The 20,972-nt window shown below is 34.3% G+C and overlaps 1 protein-coding gene across 1 annotated transcript in view; it reads right to left on the bottom strand.

The window, feature by feature from the left end:
* RABGAP1L (RAB GTPase activating protein 1 like) overlaps positions 1-20,972 on the bottom strand; it is a 654,847-nt gene that overhangs the window by 503,937 nt on the left and 129,938 nt on the right. The gene's annotated exons all lie outside the window — the stretch shown is intronic.

Below are 20,972 nucleotides of genomic sequence, written 5' to 3'. Positions count from 1 at the left end.
ATATTTACCATAATGTAATTACACGTTTTTATATTTATTTGTTGAATATTTGTCTCATCCATAAGGGCAAGGAAAGTGATGATTTCAAACAGAAATTATATTGTACCTGATACACAGTAGATATCCAATAAATATATGTGGGTAAAACATATGGATTTTGAAGTCAAATAGACCTGGGTTTGAACTTAAGTTTCACTACTAATAAGATGTATGATATTGGACACATTATGTAACTTTGCTGAACCACTGTAACTGTATTATTACTAACAAAATGGAAATAACACTTCCTTCAAATTCTTAAGATTAAATATAATAATACTTCTGGCATTCACCCAAGTGCCTATAACAAATTTTTTATTAATTATTATTATATTTACAGCAAAATACTAGGTTCTAAAAGACACAAAATAAGAATACAGGCATATATAAAGACATAATTATCTCTAATATCTACCTGTGCTATAATCTAATCAAGTTATAAAAATATAACTTTTAATTCACTGTTTTTAAGAATTAATTCTGAACCATATTCAAACTTCAAGTGCATTTTCAAAACCACTTCAAATAATGAAAACTAAAATTGACCAATGGATTAAAAAATAGAGAAAAAGAAGAGAGCACTTAAAAGTTAAGTGGTTATGTTTAAACCAACCAAATTTTTATTGCATTTCTACTATATTCAAGAAACAGAGACCTCAATCCATAGAACCACTGAAAGAATCATATAAAGAGATACAACAAAAATGAAATACTAACAAAATGTTCAAATAATCCAAAAGATGTCTGGAAAGGGGGACACAGAGGAATGAAAAGCAGAAAACAAGCAAAAAAATAATAATAAAATGGTCAACATAAATTGAAATATATCAATAATTATATTCAATATAAATGACATAAACATATCAATTAAAAGACAGATTGTTAGATTATATTAAAAACAAGGCATAACTATTCTGCCTACCAAAAACACCCACTTAAAATATAATAATATAGGCAGGTTAAAAGTAAAACGAGGGAAAAAGATATACCATGAAAACACTAATCAAAACAAAGCTGAAGGGCCTTTATTAATATAAGACAAAGTAGACTACCAAGCAAGAAAAAAATCACCAGGGATAAAGAAGGACATTACACAATGTTGAAAGGATCAATTTGGCCGGGCGCGGTAGCTCATGCCTGTAATCCTAGCACTCTGGGAGGCCGAGGCGGGTGGATCGCTCAAGGTCAGGAGTTCGAGACCAGCCTGAGCAATGACCGAGACCTCGTCTCTACTAAAAATAGAAAGAAATTATCTGGCCAACTAAAATATATATAGAAAAAAAAATTAGCCGGGCATGGTGGCGCATGCCTGTAGTCCCAGCTACTCGAGAGGCTGAGGCAGTAGGATTGCTTAAGCCCAGGCGTTTGAGGTTGCTGTGAGCTAGGCTGACGCCACGGCACTCACTCTAGCCTGGGCAACAAAGCGACACTCTGTCTCAAAAAAAAAAAAAGAAAGAAAAAAGAAAAAGGATCAATTTAACAAGAACACATATGAATCTTACAATTGTATGTACTAACAACACAGTCTAAAATACATGAAGCAAAAACAGAAACGAAGGAAACAGACAAATCCAATAGAAATACTTTACAAAAATTCAGCAAGGTATAGAGAAATGGAACATCATCAAACAGATTATGATATTTATATATCACCCTACCCAAAAACAGCAGAATCACATTTTTCAAAAAATGCACATAGACCATTTACCCAGATAAATCATTTCGTGGATTATAAAACAAACCATTTCTATTAAGTGAAGTATCCCAAGAATGGAAAAATAAGCACCACATGTACTCACCAGCAAACTGGTTTCCCTGATCATCACCTAAGTGCACATTTGGGAATAACACCAATTGGGTATCGGACAGAGGTGGGGGCTGGGGGGAGGGGATGGGTGTATACCTACTTGATGAGTGCGATGTGCACTGTCTAGGGAATGGACACGCTTGAAGCTCAGACTCGGAGGGATAGGGGGGAATGGGCAATATATATAACCTGAACTTTTGTACCCCCATAATGAGCTGAAATAAATAAAAAATAAATAAAAAACAGGAGCTTTCTTAAAGGATAATACCATGCATTTCTATAACTTAAAAGGGATTTTATGTTTTCATGAACCCATTAGTAATATACCTTTCTTGGCAATATTATATTTAAAAATTTCATAATATTTGGGGTACTAAATGTAATAAAGCTAAATTTCTTAAAAATAAAAAAATAATAAAAAATAAAAAAAAAATTTAAAAAACCATAAGAAATTTTTAAAAATTGAGGCTAGTCCAAAGGTAGTGAGTTATCTCATTTGATTGTTCACAGTCAGTTACAGATTGAACTCCTTGTTCTACTACTTTCCCCTCTTCTCACTACTGCATTTGACTAGTTTAAGAAAAAAAAAAGAAATTTTTAAAAATTGAAAGCATAAAAATACGTTTAGTGACCATAATACAATTAAACTGGGAATCAACAACAGAAATGTATCTTTAAAATCTCCAAATATTTGGAAATTAAATAACACACTTCTAAACAATCCATGGATAAAAGCCAAAGAGGAATGTTTAAAATAGAAAATATTTTGAACAAAAATAAAAATACAACAAATCAAAATTATTGGATTACATCTAAAGAGTGTCATAGGGAGAGTTAGAGCTATAAATGCTTATATAATACAAAGGCAGCATCCAAAAATCAATAATCTCATCTTCTACCTTAAGAAATTAGGAAAAAAATGCAAAATAACCCAAAACAAGTAGAAGGAAAGAAATAAAATAACAGAATAAATAAATTAAATTGAGGAAAGAAAAATTCAAAAACCAACAAAACCAAAAGGCAGTTCTTCAACATCAATAAATTGATAAACCTCCAGGTAAACTAGCATAGGAAAAACATATAGAAGACACAAATTACCAATATCAGGAATGACAGAGTAAATATCACTACAGACCCCACAGACATTAAAAGGATAACAGAAATACTGCCAACAGCCTGATACATATTAATTGGACCACTCACATACTTTGATCACATGTAGAAACTAACTATTGTGCCTAACAATTGGATTTCAAATACAGTATTTTTAATTCAAAAAACTTTCTATTGCCAATATTCACATATTTTTAGATAAATAAAATTAGATTTTAGATTAAATGGAACAATTTCTTCAAAGCCACTAAATACCACACTTATCCAAGAGGAAACAGATAACCTGAAAAATCTTGTATCTATTAAACAAATTGAATTTGTAGTTAAAATCCTTCTGAAAATAAAAACTTAAGGCTAGATAGTTTCAATGACAAATTCTACCAAATATATAAAGAAGAAATAACACTAATGCTATAAAAAAATCTTCTAGGAAATTAAAGAGAATACTTCCCAACTCATTGCACAAGACCACCATTTCCCTGATACAAAAACTAAAGAAGTTATTACAAGAAAAAAAAAAAATCCACAAATCAATATCCCTTATAAACAATAGACAAAAATCCTCAACCATATATTATCAAATCAAATCCAGCTATTTATATATATAAAACAACTTCAAATCAAATATATATTCAAATATATTTCAAATCATATATATCCACACATATATAAACACATCACAACCAATGTAATATGTGTAAAGCGTATTACAACCATTGGGGTTTATTTGGGGAATGCAAAGCTCGTTCAAACTTGGAAAATTCAATCAGCATAATTCACCATATTAATAGATGAAAGAAGGGAGGGGAGGGGAGATAAAGAGGAGCTGGTTAATGGGTACAAAAACACAGATAGAAGGAATAAGTTCTAATATTTGATAGCACAGTAGGGAAATCATAGTAAACAATAATTCAATATATATCTCAAAATTGCTAAAAGAATTATAATGTTTCCAACACAAAGAAAAGATAAACGTTTGAGGTGACTGATAACCCAATTACCCTGATTTGATCATTGCACATTGCATATATGTATCAAAATATCACATCTACCCCAAAATATGTACAACTATTATGTACAATTAAAAAATTTTTAAAAAAAGAAAGACCACATGACCATATCAATTGATGCAGAAAATACAATTAAGAAAATTCAGCATTTATTCATATTAAAAACTTTCAGTAAACTGGGAATACAAGGGAGCTTCCTCAACCTGATAAAAAGTATCTATGAAAAATACTTTATGGTAAAAGACTGAATGCTTTCCTTCCGAAAGGAATACAAGGGAGCTTCCTCAATCTGATAAAAAGTATCTATGAAACATACTTTATGGTCAAAGACTGAATGCTTTCCTCCTGAGATGGAGAACACAGCAAGAATGTCCACTGTCACCACTCCTATTGAACATCCTATGCAAGTCCTGGCCAGTAAATTAAGACAAGAAAAAGAAAGAAAATGTATATAGATTGGAAATAAAACTAGTCTCATTTACAAACAATGTAATTGTCTTTCTCAGGAGTTGACAAACCTTTTTTATAAAGGGCCAAATAGGAAATATTTTAGGCTTTGTAAGTCATATGGTCTCAGTCACAACTACTCAAACTCTGTTCTTGTAGTACAAAAGTGTTACAATAGGGGTAAAATATTTATCTGTAGTTAGTTTTTATACGAGCAAAATCTGCATTACTTTGATAACACATAGAATCTAACTATTATACCTAGCAATTGGATTTCAAATACAGTATTTTTTAACTCAAAAAATACTTTTTATTTCCAATATTCCCATATTTTTAGATAAGTAAAAAAATCAATCTGTATTTGTAAAATAAATGCCTGGTTCATATTAGAATTCATTACAGCTTAGCAACATGTAAATACATAATAGGAGTCTGACTAAGTTATACCGCAAACATTCATCACACCAATGCAAATAAACTCTAAAACCTTTTTTAATATGGTATACTATTAAATATCATCAAATACAACATATAATATGCTGTTATCTCTATTTATAAATCCTCTGAAGCCATTCTTCTAAATACTGGCTATAAATGAAGATATATGAGTAAACCAGACCTGAGGATTTTTATATTAATATTTTAAACACTAAAGTTTCTGTTAGTCAGAATCTTTAGGGTATAATACAAGAATCTAGATTTTTCAAAGGGTCACAAAAAACACTCAACAAAGAAAAGCCCAGGACCAGATGAATTCACAGCCAAATTCTACCCAATATACAAAAAAGAATTAATACAAATCCTACTGAAACTGTTCCAAAAAATTGAGGAGGAGAAAATTCTAACTTATTCTACAAGACCAGTATCACTCTGATACCAAAACCATACCAGGACACACAAAAAAGAAAAATATAGACTACTATATCTAATGAACACAGATGTAAACATCCTCAATAAAATACCAGCAAAATGAATCCAACAGCACATCAAAAAGACAATAGACTATGACCAAGTAGGTTTTATTCCAGGGATACAAGGATGGTTCAACATATGCAAATCAATAAATGTGATACATCATATAAACAGAATTATGGAGAAAAACCATATGATTGTCTCAGTAGATTCAGAAAAAACATTTGATAAAATTCGGCATCCCTTCATGGTAAAACCCTCAACAAACTTGGCATAGAAGGAATATACTTCAAAATAATAAAGGCCATTTACAAAAAACCCATAGCCAACATCATCCTGAATGGTGAAAAGTTAAAAACATTCCCTTGAAGAACCAGAACAAGACAAGGATGCACACTTTCACCACTCCTATTCAAAATAGTACTGAAAATCCTAACCAGAGCAACCAAGCAAGAGAAAGAAATAAAAGGTATCCAAATTGGGAAAAAGGAAGTCAAATTATCCTTATTTGCTGGGATATGATCTTGTAACTTGAAAACCCTAAAGATTCCACCAAAAAACTCTTAGATTTGATAAGTGAATTCAGTAAAGTTTCAGGATACAAAATCAACATAGAGAAATTAGTAGCATTTCCATACAATGATAATGCTCTAGCTGAGAATCACATGAAGGTAATCTCATTTACAGTAGCAACAAAAAATAAAATAAAATACCTAGGAATATATTTAACCAAGGAGGTGAAAGATCTCTATTAGGAAAACTACAAAACAGTGATGAAAGAAATTGTAGATGACACAAACAAATGGAAAAATATCCCATGCTTGTGTATCGGAAGTATTAATATTGTCAAAATGACCATACTGCTGAAAGCAATCTACAGATTTAGGGCAATATCTATCAAAATTCCAAAGTCATTTTTCACAGAATTACAAAAACAACCCTAAAATTCATATAGAACCAAAAAAGAGCCCAATTAGCCAAAGCAATATTAAGCAAAAAGAACAAAGCTGGAGGTATCACGTTACCTAACTTCAAATTATGTTACAAGGCTGTAGTAACCAAACAGCATGATACTGGTATAACAATAGACACACAGATCAATGGAACAGAACAGAGAACCCAGAAATAAAGCCACATACTTATAGCCAACTGATCTTTGACAAAGTCAGCAAGAACATACACTGGGGAAAGGATATACTTTTCAATAAATGGTGCTGGGAAAAATGGATTGCCATATTCAGAAGAATGAAACTAGACCCCTGTCTCTTACCATATACAAAAATCAACTCAAGATGGATTAAATACTTAAATGTAAGACCTGCAACTATAAAAATACTAGAAGAAAACCTAGGGAAAACTCTTCTGGACATTGGTCTAGGCAAAGAATTCATGAGTAAGGCCTAAAAAGCACAAGCAACAAAACCAAAAATAGACAAATAGTACTTAATTAAACTACAAAGCTTCTGTACAGCAAAAGAAATAATCAAGAGAGTGAACAGACCACCTGCAGAATGGGAGTAAATATTTGCAAGTTATGCATCCAACATGAGACTAATATTAAGAATCTACAAGGAACTCAATTCAACAATAACAAAAACAAATAATCCCATTAAAAAGTGAGCAAAGGGCATTAATAAACAGTTTTCAAAAGAAGACATACAAATGACCAACAGGCATATGAAAACATGCTAAACATCACACTAATCATCAGAGAAATGCAAATTAAAACCACAATAAGACATTATCTTACACCAGTCAGAATGACTATTAAAAAGGCAAAAAATAACAGATACTGGCAAGGATGTGGGAAAAAAGGAACACTTATACATTGTTGGTGGGAATGTAAATTAGTATAACCTCTATGGAAAACCATATGGAGATTTCTCAAAGAACTAAAAATAGAACTATCATTTGATCCAGCAATCCTACTGCGGTTATCTCTACCCAGGAAAAGAAATCATGATATCAAAAAGATACCTGCACGCATGTTTATCACAGCACTACTCACAATAGCAAAGATATGGAATGAAGTTAAGTGTCCATCAACCAAGGATTGGATAGTGAAAATGTAGTATGTATACACAATGGAATACTACTCAGCCATAAAGAGAATGAAATCCTATCTTTTGCAGCAACATGATGGCACTGGAGGCCATTATCTTAAGCAAACAACTCAGACACAGAAAGACAAATATTACATGCTCTCACTTACAAGTGGGAGCTAAATAACATGCACACATGGACATAAAGTGTAAAATGATAGACAGTGGAGACTCAGAAGGGCGAGGGGATGGGTAGATGGTACCCGATGAGGAATTATTTAATGAGTACAATATACATTATTTGAGTGGTAGATGCCCTAAAAGCCCAGACTTCACCACTATGCAATCTATCCATGTAGCAAAATAACACTTCTACCCCATAAATTTATATAAATTTTTAAAATTAAATTAAAAATAAAGAGTCACAAGTGATTATGATACAAAGCTGAATTGAGAACCATTGCCTACAAGACCTCTTGTTTTTAACAAAAATGTATATAGAAACCAAAAAGTGGGCAAATGACATGAATAGAAACTTCTCGAAAGAAGATATAAGAATGGCTAACAAACATATGAAAAAATGCTCAACATCCCTAATCATCAGAGAAATGCAAATCAAAACCACAATGAGATATCACTTAACCCCAATGAGAATGGCCTTTATCAAAAAAACCCAAAACAACACATGTTGGCGTGGGTGTGGAGAGACAGGGACACTAATACACTGCTGGTGGGACTGCAAACTAGTGCAACCCCTGTGGAAAGCATTATGGAGGTATCTTAAACAGATTCAAGTAGCCCTGCCATTTGACCCAGCAATCCCATTACTGGGCATATACCCAAAGGAAAAAAGGTCATTCTGTAACAAAGACACATGTACCCGAATGTTTATAGCAGCACAATTCACAATCGCAAAGATGTGGAAACAACCCAAATGCCCATCAATACATGATTGGATTAGTAAGCTGTGGTATATGTATACCATGGAATATTACTCAGCTATAAGGAATAATGAAGATACGACATCTCTATGGTTCTCCTGGAGAGAGTTGGAGCCCATTATATTAAGTGAAGTATCCCAAGAATGGAAAAACAAGCATCACATGTACTCACCAGAAAATTGGTTTCCCTGATCATCACCTAAATACACATCTAGGAACGACACCAATCGGATATCAGACTGAGGTGGGGGGTGGGGGAGGGGATGAGGGTATGCCTACACAATAAGTGCATTGCACACCATTTGGGGAATGGTAACACTTGCAGGTGCTGACTCGGGAAGGGGGGGTGGGGGAGGAGGGACATATACCTACATGATGGGTGCAACGCGCACTACCTGGGGAACGGACACGCCTGGAGCTCTGACTTGGGGGGAAAGGCGGTACATGGGCAACGTATGTAACCTGCAATTCTGTATCCCCCATAACAATAAGATGAAATAAAACAAAACAAAACAAAACAAAAAAACAGTTTTCATGGAATGCAGAACTATTGGATACAAAAGGCTGACTTTCCTTATCTGCCGGTTACGCAGGGCCAACCGCAGGACTTGAACATCCACAGACTGTGGAATCCACGGAGACCCTGGAACCAGTACCCTGCAGATACCGAGGGATGACTCTGTATTTGCAATATCAAATCCAGTACAAACTTTTTTTTCACTGTCCATGGAACATTTATAAAAATATGAAATTATAAAATCTCCATGAAGAACCTTCACAGATTCCTAAAAGTGGAAATTGTATAAACATATGTTTTTAATGTAACCATCACAGACATTGATACAAACAGTAACAAAAGCAACAACAAAAATCTACTCCCTTGGAAATTGAAAAGTAAAATTTCTGAATTAATGCAAGGGTCAAGAATGAAATTAAAAATTCAATTATAATCTCCTTAGAAGTAATAGTGGTTGGAAAACAATAAATTCCAATCTATACAATGTGACAAATACCGTATTCAGAGTAACATTTATAGCCTTAAATTTTTTAATTAAAAAATGATAAAGAAGAAAGTTAAATGCCATGAAGATGTAACTCAAGAAGCTGGGGAATGGGATGGATAAATAGCCAATGAAAGCAACAGGAAGGTATTAATAAAGATATGTGCTGAATTTAGTGAATTAAAGAACAATAAAAATCATAAATAAGTTCAACTATACATTCTTTGAGAATTCCAGGGAAAATGGAAGAATCACTGGCACCAATCTAACGGGCACATGGGGGTGGTTGTGGCAGTAGGGAACAAGCACCCCCCATTGAGGGAGTGGTGAGGTGGGCTGCATCTTAGCAAAGCCCAGCATGGCCAAAGGACAGTCCTGGACCTCACACCTCTCCATGAGCCAAGATCTGACAATGTGCCTAACTCCCTTAAATCTCAGGTACCACCCCGAGGCAGAAGAGGAAGGGGCTGAGCCCTGAACACAGAGCATTTTGAACAAGGATGGACTAAGTTTACATTATTGAACTGGACCAAGCAATTATTGGATTGGCCTGATTTTTAAACTTAGAAATGAGTAGATCAAATCTCTCATTGGATAAAACAGGGGCTAGAGAAGTAAATTAAGTTCAAATGTATACAAATAGAGTTGGTTTTCATGCCTGGGGAAAAAAAAAAAAGAAACCATATAACAGAATCAGATATTCTCACCAAGCTGCAGATGTATACAATCAAGTAGGGGGACCAAAAAAAAAAAAGACATTTCCAAGCAGCTCTATTTGTCTCTGCACAGGTGACAGTAAAGAAAGCCAATGTTAATCAGAATGCTAAGTTAGCCAAAAAAAAATTGCCTTCCACAGGCTTTTATTTTCCCACAGCCTTGTAAGTACTCCACAGCCTTGTTAATTTTCATCTTTCTACAATTAGAACAGTTATTATTCAGTTACTCTTGGTTATTTACTGAATGATTAGACTTTGATTTAAATAGGTTTAAATCAACATGCACCTTCAAAAGGGAATTTTCCTTTTATGCTTTTTAACTCTACATAGTGGACAAAAAAAACCTTTGTCTCCAACTTAGAGGGATGTCAAGGCATCCAAAATCAAAGAAGAGATCTGGAGGAGAGGGCAAGAATACATTTGATGTTTTAACAATAAACCCATGGTTAGCACAGTGCCCAAAACTGTATAGTACACTGTGGTTGGAAAAAGGTATAAAAACAGATAACTACTTCTACCTCCAGCCTGACTCTCATGTTCTTTTGGAGAAGACTGGAAAAGTGGCTCACTTTCCTGTGGTGAAGGTCAAGTCATAGGATTACAGGATCTTCTAAGAACAGATAAGGCCATTATGACCTCCTGTCCTGACCTGGAGCCTATCCTTTTCTTACAGGCAAGCCTCCTTGCTGCAAACTATCCCTCGCCTAAAAACAAAACATAGGAAAATGGTATTTGGAGAACAGATTTATCAAGAGAAAAGCTTTTCCTCCCCCTTAACATGTCACCTGCAGTCTTAATTCTGTCTCTTTAGGATTATGACTCCTCTCAATTCATTCAAATTCTCCCTCCTCTTTTGTTTCTTGAAACTTCTCTGTTTTCTGAATCCAAATCCTATTCCAAGCCAGACACAAAAGCTGAGTATTAGAACAATGCTCAACACACAGAAAGTGCCACAGAAGTGTTACTATTTGTTATTGTTTTGTGCTGTTAGTTGATATAACACCGTAAGGCATGATAGTCTAACCTGTGGTACAACAGACAAGTAACATTCAGGAATAACTAAGATGCAAAGGTGGCTTCCACATCCTATACTAGTGCTACCCTGGAAATCTTCCTGCACAGATTATTACAATGGTAGTAATAATAAAGACAGCAAGCATTCAATCCTGACAACCCAAGCCTGTCTGCATCTTAGGATTTTTGTATTAGCTGTTCCTTTGAAGGGTCTTTTCCTGGACCTTCATACAGTGGGTTCCTTCTTGTCATTCAGATCTCAGACATTAAATGTCACTTCCTCAGGGAGGCCTTCCTTGACTGCCTATTCTAAAGTATCTAGCCACTCATCATACGATGATGGTATCATACTACTCCCTGCTATTTTGCCATCTGTTTGCCTGCGTCCCCCACATATCCTGCTTAAGGTAGAAAGCGTAGGCTCCATGAAGCAAGGATCTCGTCTGTAGCATTCACTTGTTTATTCCCCAACGTCTACAAAAGTAATTTGTCACAGAGTGACACTTAAATGCTACTGAATGAGTAAATGAGCAAACAACTCTGTGTGGTAGCTATTATCATCTCCGTTTTACACATGACGAAGCTGAGGCTCACAGGCACGACTACCAAATGGCAGAATGGGGATCTAGCCTCATGCCTAATATCAGAATCAAATCAGCAATATTATGACTCACCTTCCAGTGTCACTATACAGTCTACAAAGTGATAACACAGTCATTATCTTATATGCTAGACAGATACTCTGCTCTTAATTTCTGCAGGGCTCCCTGAAAATGACTCACATATTTCCTCAAAGGGGCTTCTTTTAAATGCCACCTTGCGTCATTCTACTGTGGTGATCCGTCCCTTTTCTAAAGCACCATAGCATTGTGTGTATTCTTTTCATTTCGCATTTATGATACACTTCCTTGTATAGTGGTAATTTTTATAAATTTCCTTCTTAATATGAGGTGACACAGAGATCCTTTGGGTAAGGATTATATTTTAAACATCACACCCTCATCATGGCTACTACCGTACCACAGATACTGGAAATAAGGCTGTACTTTTTGAATTAACTTAACTATAAAAGTCATGGAATTATTTATGCTGAAACTCTTTTATTAATATGTAGCTCACTAATTCAAATGTCATGGAATTTTAGAGATGAAAAAAGCTTCAGTAATACTATTAACCCACACTTATTTTATAATATGAAAACTAAGGATTAGAGAGATAAAGTAACTCCTACTAGGACTTACTTTTTATTACCTATTGAGAACCAGCCTTATCTGACATACTTATTTTATATACAAATTCAAAAAACTTATTTCATGTACTAAATCCAAAATATACTCACTACATGTATAAATGAGAGTAGATGATTCCTTTTCAATCGAATGTGAAATTCAGTATGTCTTTTCAGGATGGATGTTCCAATAACTAAATACTAAATAAATAACTTAATTTTTTATTAGCGTTAAAAATTCTCCACAATAAACAGCAATAATTTTTCAGAAAATTTTCTCATCATGAGATGTGCTAATAGAAATTATTTAGAATTACCAATTCTACAACATATGTTTTCTATCTCAAGAAATGTCAATGTGCATTAAAATATGCTATGCTGGCCTCAAAATGTTATGGGTTTCCTAAACTGATCTCATATAAATAAAATTATTTAAGATTTTCTTCAAACTGAATGTTACATAAGCATTTCTTCCTTCATAATATTGCGTTTTTTTCTATAATTACCTCAAATTGTTCTTTGTAGTTTATCACCTATCCCCAAATGAGCAAGAATTCAAGAACCAACTCCTACATGTTTTCACTTGCTGCTGACTCAGCTGACCCCTTAAGAACTGAAGTCTATTTTACAATAACTTCATCTAGTCATCTGCTCTTATTTTTCCTGACACTCTCTATTCTTATAGATGCCTAATTAGGAAATAAAAGATCACTGAGTTCGCTGACATGTTGTATTTTCCAAGCTCCTTCATGTCTAAAATATCTTTGCTGTCATCAATTTTTACTACATTTTAGCACCAGCACAAAGTAGAAAATATTTTCATGAAGAACACCACATTTAATGAAGAACAACCAGATTTCAAAATGTTGAACAAGTATTATAAGAGTAATACTATAGTTTTAAAAGCAAGAATATTCTCTGGACCTTAAGAAAATTCGTCTGACTATGAAACTTAGAATGTCACCATTAAATATAAAATATGTTGCTCCTTCTCCCATCATACCCAAACAGATGTCTCATACGCAAATAAGTGGTAATAAGCCTATTGTTTTTATTTGTTAAAGTTTGAACACGCTAAAAGAACAAAAGTCTTTAGATAAGCAGGTTATGCCTCACTTGTAGGCCACTTGGTAGTGCTTTCTTAAACTCCACAAAAGAAAAACAAGGGAGAAAAATGCTCACATTTAATGAAGGGATGAATGAAGGGATCCCTAGTCACTATGCTTGCCATCTTGCTTTACTTAAAAAATGGCATATTAATTTTTAAATACATTGCGAAAGAGTATATGTAACTATGGATTCTCTCATTTTTGGTTTACAATTTCAGATTTTTAAATGCTAATTTTTCAGAATCAATCCTATTCATTCACCTAACAGTTACACAAGTTTTTGATGAAAGCCTATAATAAACCACCTATTTTCACTTTAGTGCCTGAAGGACATACTGCTATATTCAGTTTATTTTCTTTGATGTAGGCTCATAAGATCTGATAGAGTTTAGGACATGCTACTCCAAAATATGGTACCTTGGCATTTAAGAAAACAACAGACATACGAAGTCATTCTCACCTTCCCCTTGCCTCTTTTCCCTTGACATAAGCCATAAAACTTAAGCCAACCGTCCCCAGAAATAGGTCATAAAACCTTCATTCCAGAGGTACCCTTCCTATACCGAGAGGAAAGCAACATCCCTAGCCTCAAAGCCACAGTGAAGAATATGACATGAAGAATATGAACAGACCTTGCTAAGTTGCCCCCAGTTTATTACCATTAGATTATACCCCCTTTTGTCCAATTATACTTCTGTATGACTGTCCACTCTTCCTCAAACCTAAGCATAAAAATAGAGTTTTCCCTGTTTCTTTGGGTCTTCATTTATTATATGATGGCTCCTATGTCATGTACAACTTATATTAAATAAATTTGTATATTTTTCTCATGTTAATGTGTCTTTTGTTACAGTGGTCTTAGCCATGAACCTAGGGATAGTGAGAAAAGAAATTTTTTCTCCCCTACAACCCACTTTAGTACAATATAGTGCAAAATTAAAAATAAGTAGTAGTACCTAAATGTTCCTAGCTTCTAGTTATTGCTGACTATATTACCAGGAGAATATACAATTATTCCACAATTTTAAAAATTATGCAAAGTGAAACAAAGCAAAACAAAAACACTATTACAAAGATTGTATTCCAATCAATTTCCTATCAAAGAATCCTGCTACCCAATACCTTATGGATGATGAGATGCATGACATTTCCAGTAATAGGAAAAGGAAGAAATAATAATTCACTAAATCATCTCTTTAACAATTTATTAGAGTAGTGATAGCTGTTATCACTACAAAGGTATAAGTACTTCCAATATGAATTATATTTTTGGGTAATAATTATATTTAAGCCTGTCATTAAAAAATCACTTTGAACTGACAGGATAAGCACATTAAGTTGGGAACAACAAAACTTGCAAAATTGTCTCTTGTTGCTATTTTCAAAGTCACTCAATAAATAAAAAAAGAAAATATTGTGATGCATGATTTCTTAATTACAACAGATCTACAGAAATAAACTGGTTAATTTTTAAAATATCTGTTATGCCATTCCTATAACTGTTAGCAAGAACAGGTTCTTGGCACTTGACTCCATGTTTTAATGGGGTGCTCGTTCAGTAGTATAAACTAACAAAAAGTACAGAGAGGAAGTAAATTATCTCAAAAGTGTAATATTATATAAAATAAAGTAAATGGTATCCTAATACTTTGGATTTGTCCCTAGTATCTCTTATGTCCCCAGTCGCCCTGGGGACCTGGGGAGGGGGAGCTCCCATTCAATCCTAAATCAAGTGCAATCTGACTTCTGTCCCACTACTCTGAAATTGTCCAAGTCTTAGAGTCTAAGATCATTGTTTCTTATATACCAGTCAAATCCCTAATTAATCTCCCTGCAGTCACTGATGCTGCAGGCATTCTCTTCTGCTGTAAACTATTTCCTCTCTAGCCTTTCCTGACCTCATGTCCTTGTGAAGCTTATTCTTCTACATTTACTTGGCTCAATCCTCCTCCTCTACCAATCTTTTAAATGTCTGCATTTCCCAGGGCTCCATCTTTGGCCTTCACTCCACATTCAACACTTGGACTCTTGTGATTTCATCCACTACTATTCACCATTCTAAAGCAATGACCACTTTTAAAATCTTTATTCCCCAAGCTTAGGATAAAATATCCAACTGCCTACTAAACATCTCTACCTGAGAGTCTCACAGGAATGTTAAATTCCACTTACCCAAAACTCCACTATCTTTCATCACCTCAAAACTTTTCTTTCTGGAACTCTATCTTAATGAAGAGGATCAACACCCACCTGGCCACCTGAAAATAATCTTTGCAGTCTTGTTTTCCCTCAACCTCACCTGAAATCAAACACCAAATCTTTTTTATTTTTACGTCCCTAACACCTCTAAATTCATCTTTTCTACCATCCCCACTACCACTGCCTTTCTTCAAGCCATTGTCATTTCTTGTCTTGGCCACAATAGCCTTCTTACTTTATATATTTTTTTTTTTGAACAACAATATAGCTAACATTTATTGCATTCTTATTTCCTACTAGACACTATTCCAAACACTTTGCATGCCTTATCATTTTTCATTCTAATGACAACTGGGGAAAGGGATAGATGCTTTTTTTTTTTTTTTAATTTTTTTTTTTGTTTGTTTTTCAGCTCATTAAGGGGGTACAAAAGATCAGGCTACATACATTGCCCATGCCTCCCCATCCCCCCGAGTCTGAGCTTTAGTTGTGTCCATTCCCTAGACAGTGCACATCACTCTTATCATGTAGGTGTGCACTTCTCCCCTCCCCCCACCCCATCCCCCCCAGTCAGAACTTCAATCGTGTCCATTCCCCAGGCAGTGCGCATCGCACTCATTAAGTAGGTGTACACCCATCCCTTCCACCCAGCCCCGACCTCTGTCCAATACCCAATTGGTGTTAATCCCAAATGTGCACTCAGGGAAACCAGTTTGCTGGTGAGTACATGTGGTGCTTGTTTTTCCATTCTTGGGATACTTCACTTAATAGAATGGGTTCCAGCTCCGCCTCCAGTCTCAACACCCTTTTCACTTCTGTCACAGTGAACTTTCTCAATTATAACTCTAGTGTCATTCAAATGTTAAAAGCTTTAGATCCCCACCTGAGGATAAAGTCTCTAAATTCTTGAGCATGGTAATGACCTACCTACTCAGAGTACCCACCCTTTGATGTTTCAACAGTACCTGATTTCCTACAAATCCTGAACATACCAATGTGCATCAGAGCTTTATGGATTTATTCAACTATTGCTTCTGACTGAAATTACCTTCTCGGCCTTGTCACACTTCAAAAGCCTGACCTTACCACCAGAATGATTTATTCATTTATGTTAGTCTGAGGATATAAAGGACTCTGTAGAAAAAGAATGCAGACTAGACAGAAGACAAACAAGTAGGCAGTCAATTAATATTAATAATAATAATGATCTTTGACTCTAAGACTTGGACAATTTCAGAATAGTGGGACAGATGTCAGAATGCAGTTGATTTAGGATTGAATGGGAACCCCCCCCTCCCCAGCCCCCAGGGCAACTGGGGACAAAAGAGATGCTGGGGACAAATCCAAAGTATTAGGATACCTTTTACTTTATAATAATAGCTAACATTTACTGAGTGTTTACCAGGTGACAAGCACTGTTCTAAGGGCCTTACATGAATTAACATTTATTCATCATGAAAACCCTTTGAGCTGGCATAATTATAATCCCCACTTCAGAGATGAATGATTTGCCTAACAAGATACAGCTGGGAAATATACAGCTGGTTAAGCTACATACAAATCCAAAAAGTCTGACTTAAACCCAACGTGATAAGGGTGAGTAGGGAGTACCACTTTTGCACTATGTATATACTTCTATTATTGCATATATCATCTAGTATTGTAATATTTTACCACTATATTCTTCACTCCTTAAGGAGAGAGAATACACATTATTTATTCATGTGCCCTCAATACCTAGCATAATGTCTATCACATTTTAGGTATTCGATAAATATTTAATAACTAAACTAAGCACTGAAAATCATTTCTAAAATGAATACTGGCATTTCAGCAAAACTATAAAGTAAGTGATACAGGACTTTGGCCTTCCTCCACAATATAGTGACACTTCAATTCAAGCAGGAATGCCCTCTCCATTTCTTTACTCTGACCCCTAAGACAACCTAGCCGAAGGAGGAAAATATTATAAAAGTCATTAATAATAAGGACAATATAACTAGTAAAAGTTATTATGGTCTATTTCCTAGGGATTTTGACATTTTAACAGGTAGCAAAGCTTTAAGCTAATGGAATCAGAATCTAATAGGAAAATACCAGATGTTCATTAGTTTAGAAAGGCTTTTAGAGCAGAAATCTTTTTGGCACAGTTTTCAAATAAGTCTGTATAAGCAGAGTGCTCCTCCTAGATCAGCATCATACATCATTGAATTTTAGCAGTGAAGAGTCTGTTTTCTGAAGGAGTAAGGGTAGGTACACTGCCAACATTTCCAATGTTACAAGTCCTTAGATTTTCTTTATAAACTCTTCATATAATGTATAACTAATTTAAATAGTGATGTCAGCAGTCAAAGATGGTGCAAGTAAAGAAAAGACAAGTTGAAGTAATACAATAATACAACAAAAATAACTAGTACTCACAAAAAAAGCTTTCAGAAAAAAAAAATCCCAATTTTAGTATTAGACTAACATAATTTTCCATATGCCATAAACATTTTACAAGGGTGAGTTTTAAGGTTGAACAGCTTAGGTTCAACTCCTGCTCCACCATCTAATAACTTTCCCGTGCCTAAAGTACTTATGTGGAAAATGGGGAAAATAATGATACTTATACCTCAATAAAGTTGTACTGACGATTACATAAGTGAATCCATATAAAGTGCTTAGACTCTCTATAAGTAGTAGTGGCTATGACCACTATTGCCTATAGTAATAATCATAGAAGTCGTTGTTGATCTACTAAATAAAGATCACAGGAAAATTATATTATGAAGCTTAACCTATTTGACATTTATAGGATATTCCACACATAGCCGCAGAATACACATTCCTTACAAATACTTATGGAAAATTCACCAAGATAGACCATATGCTGAGACATAAAATAAGTTTAAACAACTTAAAAGGATTCAAATCATACATAGCATATTCTGTGACCAAAATAAAATGAAATCAGAAGTCAATAGCAGAAAAATAACTGAAAAATCTACAAATATTGGGAAATCAAATATGCTTCTAAACAACCCATAGGACACAAAAGAAATCACAAGACAAATTGGAACATATTTCAAATACAATGAAAATGAACACAGACTATTGTCAAGATTTATGGTAAAGCAGTGGTTAGAAAGAAGGCTGTAATGTTAGAAATGCAAAAAGATTAGGAAAAAAACAGTACAAAAATGAATGATCTAATTTTCACATCAGGAAGTTAGGAAAACAAGTGAAACCCAAAGCAGGAAAAAAAATAAGATACCAAAGGGAATAAACAGAAGAGAAAACAGAAAAGAAATAGGGAAATCAATGAACCCAAACTTGGTTCTTTAGCGAGGAAAAAAGTCAATAAAGTTAATAGACTTCTACCAGGCTGATTAAAAAAAACAAGAAAGAACATATAAGCCACCACTATCAGGAATAAAAGAAGATCCCACAGATCCTAAAGACATTAAAAAGAAAATGAGGCAAACTTTTGAGCAATAAATTAAACATCCTAAATAAAATTTTAAAATTCCTTGAAAGACACAAACCACCAACTCAAGAAATAAAAAAATAGAATAATTCAATATCTATTAAAGAAATTAAATTCATAATTAAAAGGCTTTCAAAGTAATCTATAGGCCCTAGATGGCTTCCCTGGTGAATTCTGTCCAACTTAAGGAAGAAATAATACAAATCTTATAAAAATTCTTCCAGAAAATTGAGAAACAATTTTCAACTCATTTTTTGAAGACCTTACACTAATACTAAAACCCAACAAAGATATTACATGAAAACTACAGACCAATATCCCTCATGAAAATGGACATAAAAATCATTAGCAAAATATAACTAAATCAAATAGAGCTTTATATAAAAAGAATACCATCACAACAGATATATATTAATAAAAAGAATACCATCATGAACAAGGGGGACTTATCCTAGAGAATTCGAGGTTAGTTTAACATTTCAAAAACTCAATCAATGGAATTCAACTTATTAATAAGAAAAAAAAGGGAAAAACCTCAATAGATGTAGAAAAAACATCTGACAGAAATCCAACACAGTTCGTGGGAAAAAAACTCAGCAAGGCAAGGGATAGAAATTACAGGCATTCAGATTGGACACAAGGCTGTAAAACTGTCTTTATTTGCAGACAACATGATCATATATATAAAAAGCCTTGAGAATCTAGAAAAACTATCAAAACTAGTAAGTGGATTTAGCAAGATTGCAGGAAGTAAGGCTAATATACAAAAAAATCAATTATCCTTCTATACTTTAGAAATAATCAAAAATTGAAATTAAAAAAATACAACTTACAGTACTATCAAATACATGTGGGTTCTGGGGGTGGGGCTATATACCAGCAAGATATCAGAATAGGAGGTCCCCAGCTCTAGTCCTCCTCATAGAAATACCAGCTAACAACTATTCACATATAAAAACACCTCTACAAAAATCCCAAAAGCACAAAACTGAAAAAAGTAATATAGAAAGATAAGAGGAGCAGTTTCAGTTTGATTGTCTTGCTACTACTCCAGGCCAGCACAGCATCATAGCAAGAAGGATCCGCTGGGCCTGAGGTTTCTCCAGTGGACCAAAAAAGAGAACATCCAACTTTCCCAATATTCTAGGGCACTTCCCAGGAGGCTGCTTCTGTTTTGTCTCAGGAGGGAACACTGACGGAATCATCAGGACAAGAACACATAGTTTTTTAACTTTTACACTAGAGTTAAAAGTGATGTATGTATCACTGTAACAATATATTAGAGAATTCTAGGATGGGTGCAGTAGCTCATTCCTGTAATCCTAGCACTCTGGACGGCCAAGGCATGAGGATTGATTGAGCTCAGGAGTTCAAGGCCAGACTGAGCGAGAGCAAGACCCCATCTCTACAAAAAATAGAAAAATTAGCCAGGCATGGTAGTGTGCACCTGTAGTCCCAGCTCCTCAGGAGACTGAGGCAGAAGGATTGCTTAAACCCAGGAGTTTGAGGTTGCAGTGACCTATGATGACGCCATATACTCTAGCCAGGGTGACAGTGAGACTCTGTCCCCCCCAAAATAATAATTATTATTAAAATAAAAATAACTATAGTTATGATAATTTGTAAATGCGTACATAAAAAAAGATGTAAACTATAACATCAATAACATCAAAAATATGAAGGGGGAGTAAAAGTATAGCATTTTTATATACTAGTACAGTTAAGTTGTCATCAGCTTAAAATAAGACATAATAATTATACGATGTTTTATGTAAGCCTCATGGTAAGTGCAAAGCAAACACCTGTAGTAGATATACAAAAGAGTAATAGATCCTTTTATGCTGTAGAAATATTTTTTAAAAAAGATTACTAGAAAGGAATTAAAGCATACCACCACAAAAAGTCATCAAATTATAAAAACAGCA

This window comes from Eulemur rufifrons, chromosome 8 (assembly GCF_041146395.1).
Source record: "Eulemur rufifrons isolate Redbay chromosome 8, OSU_ERuf_1, whole genome shotgun sequence".
NCBI lineage: Eukaryota > Metazoa > Chordata > Mammalia > Primates > Lemuridae > Eulemur > Eulemur rufifrons.
Note: the sequence above shows the minus strand (reverse complement) of the source record. Positions and strands in the feature narration are given on the sequence as shown.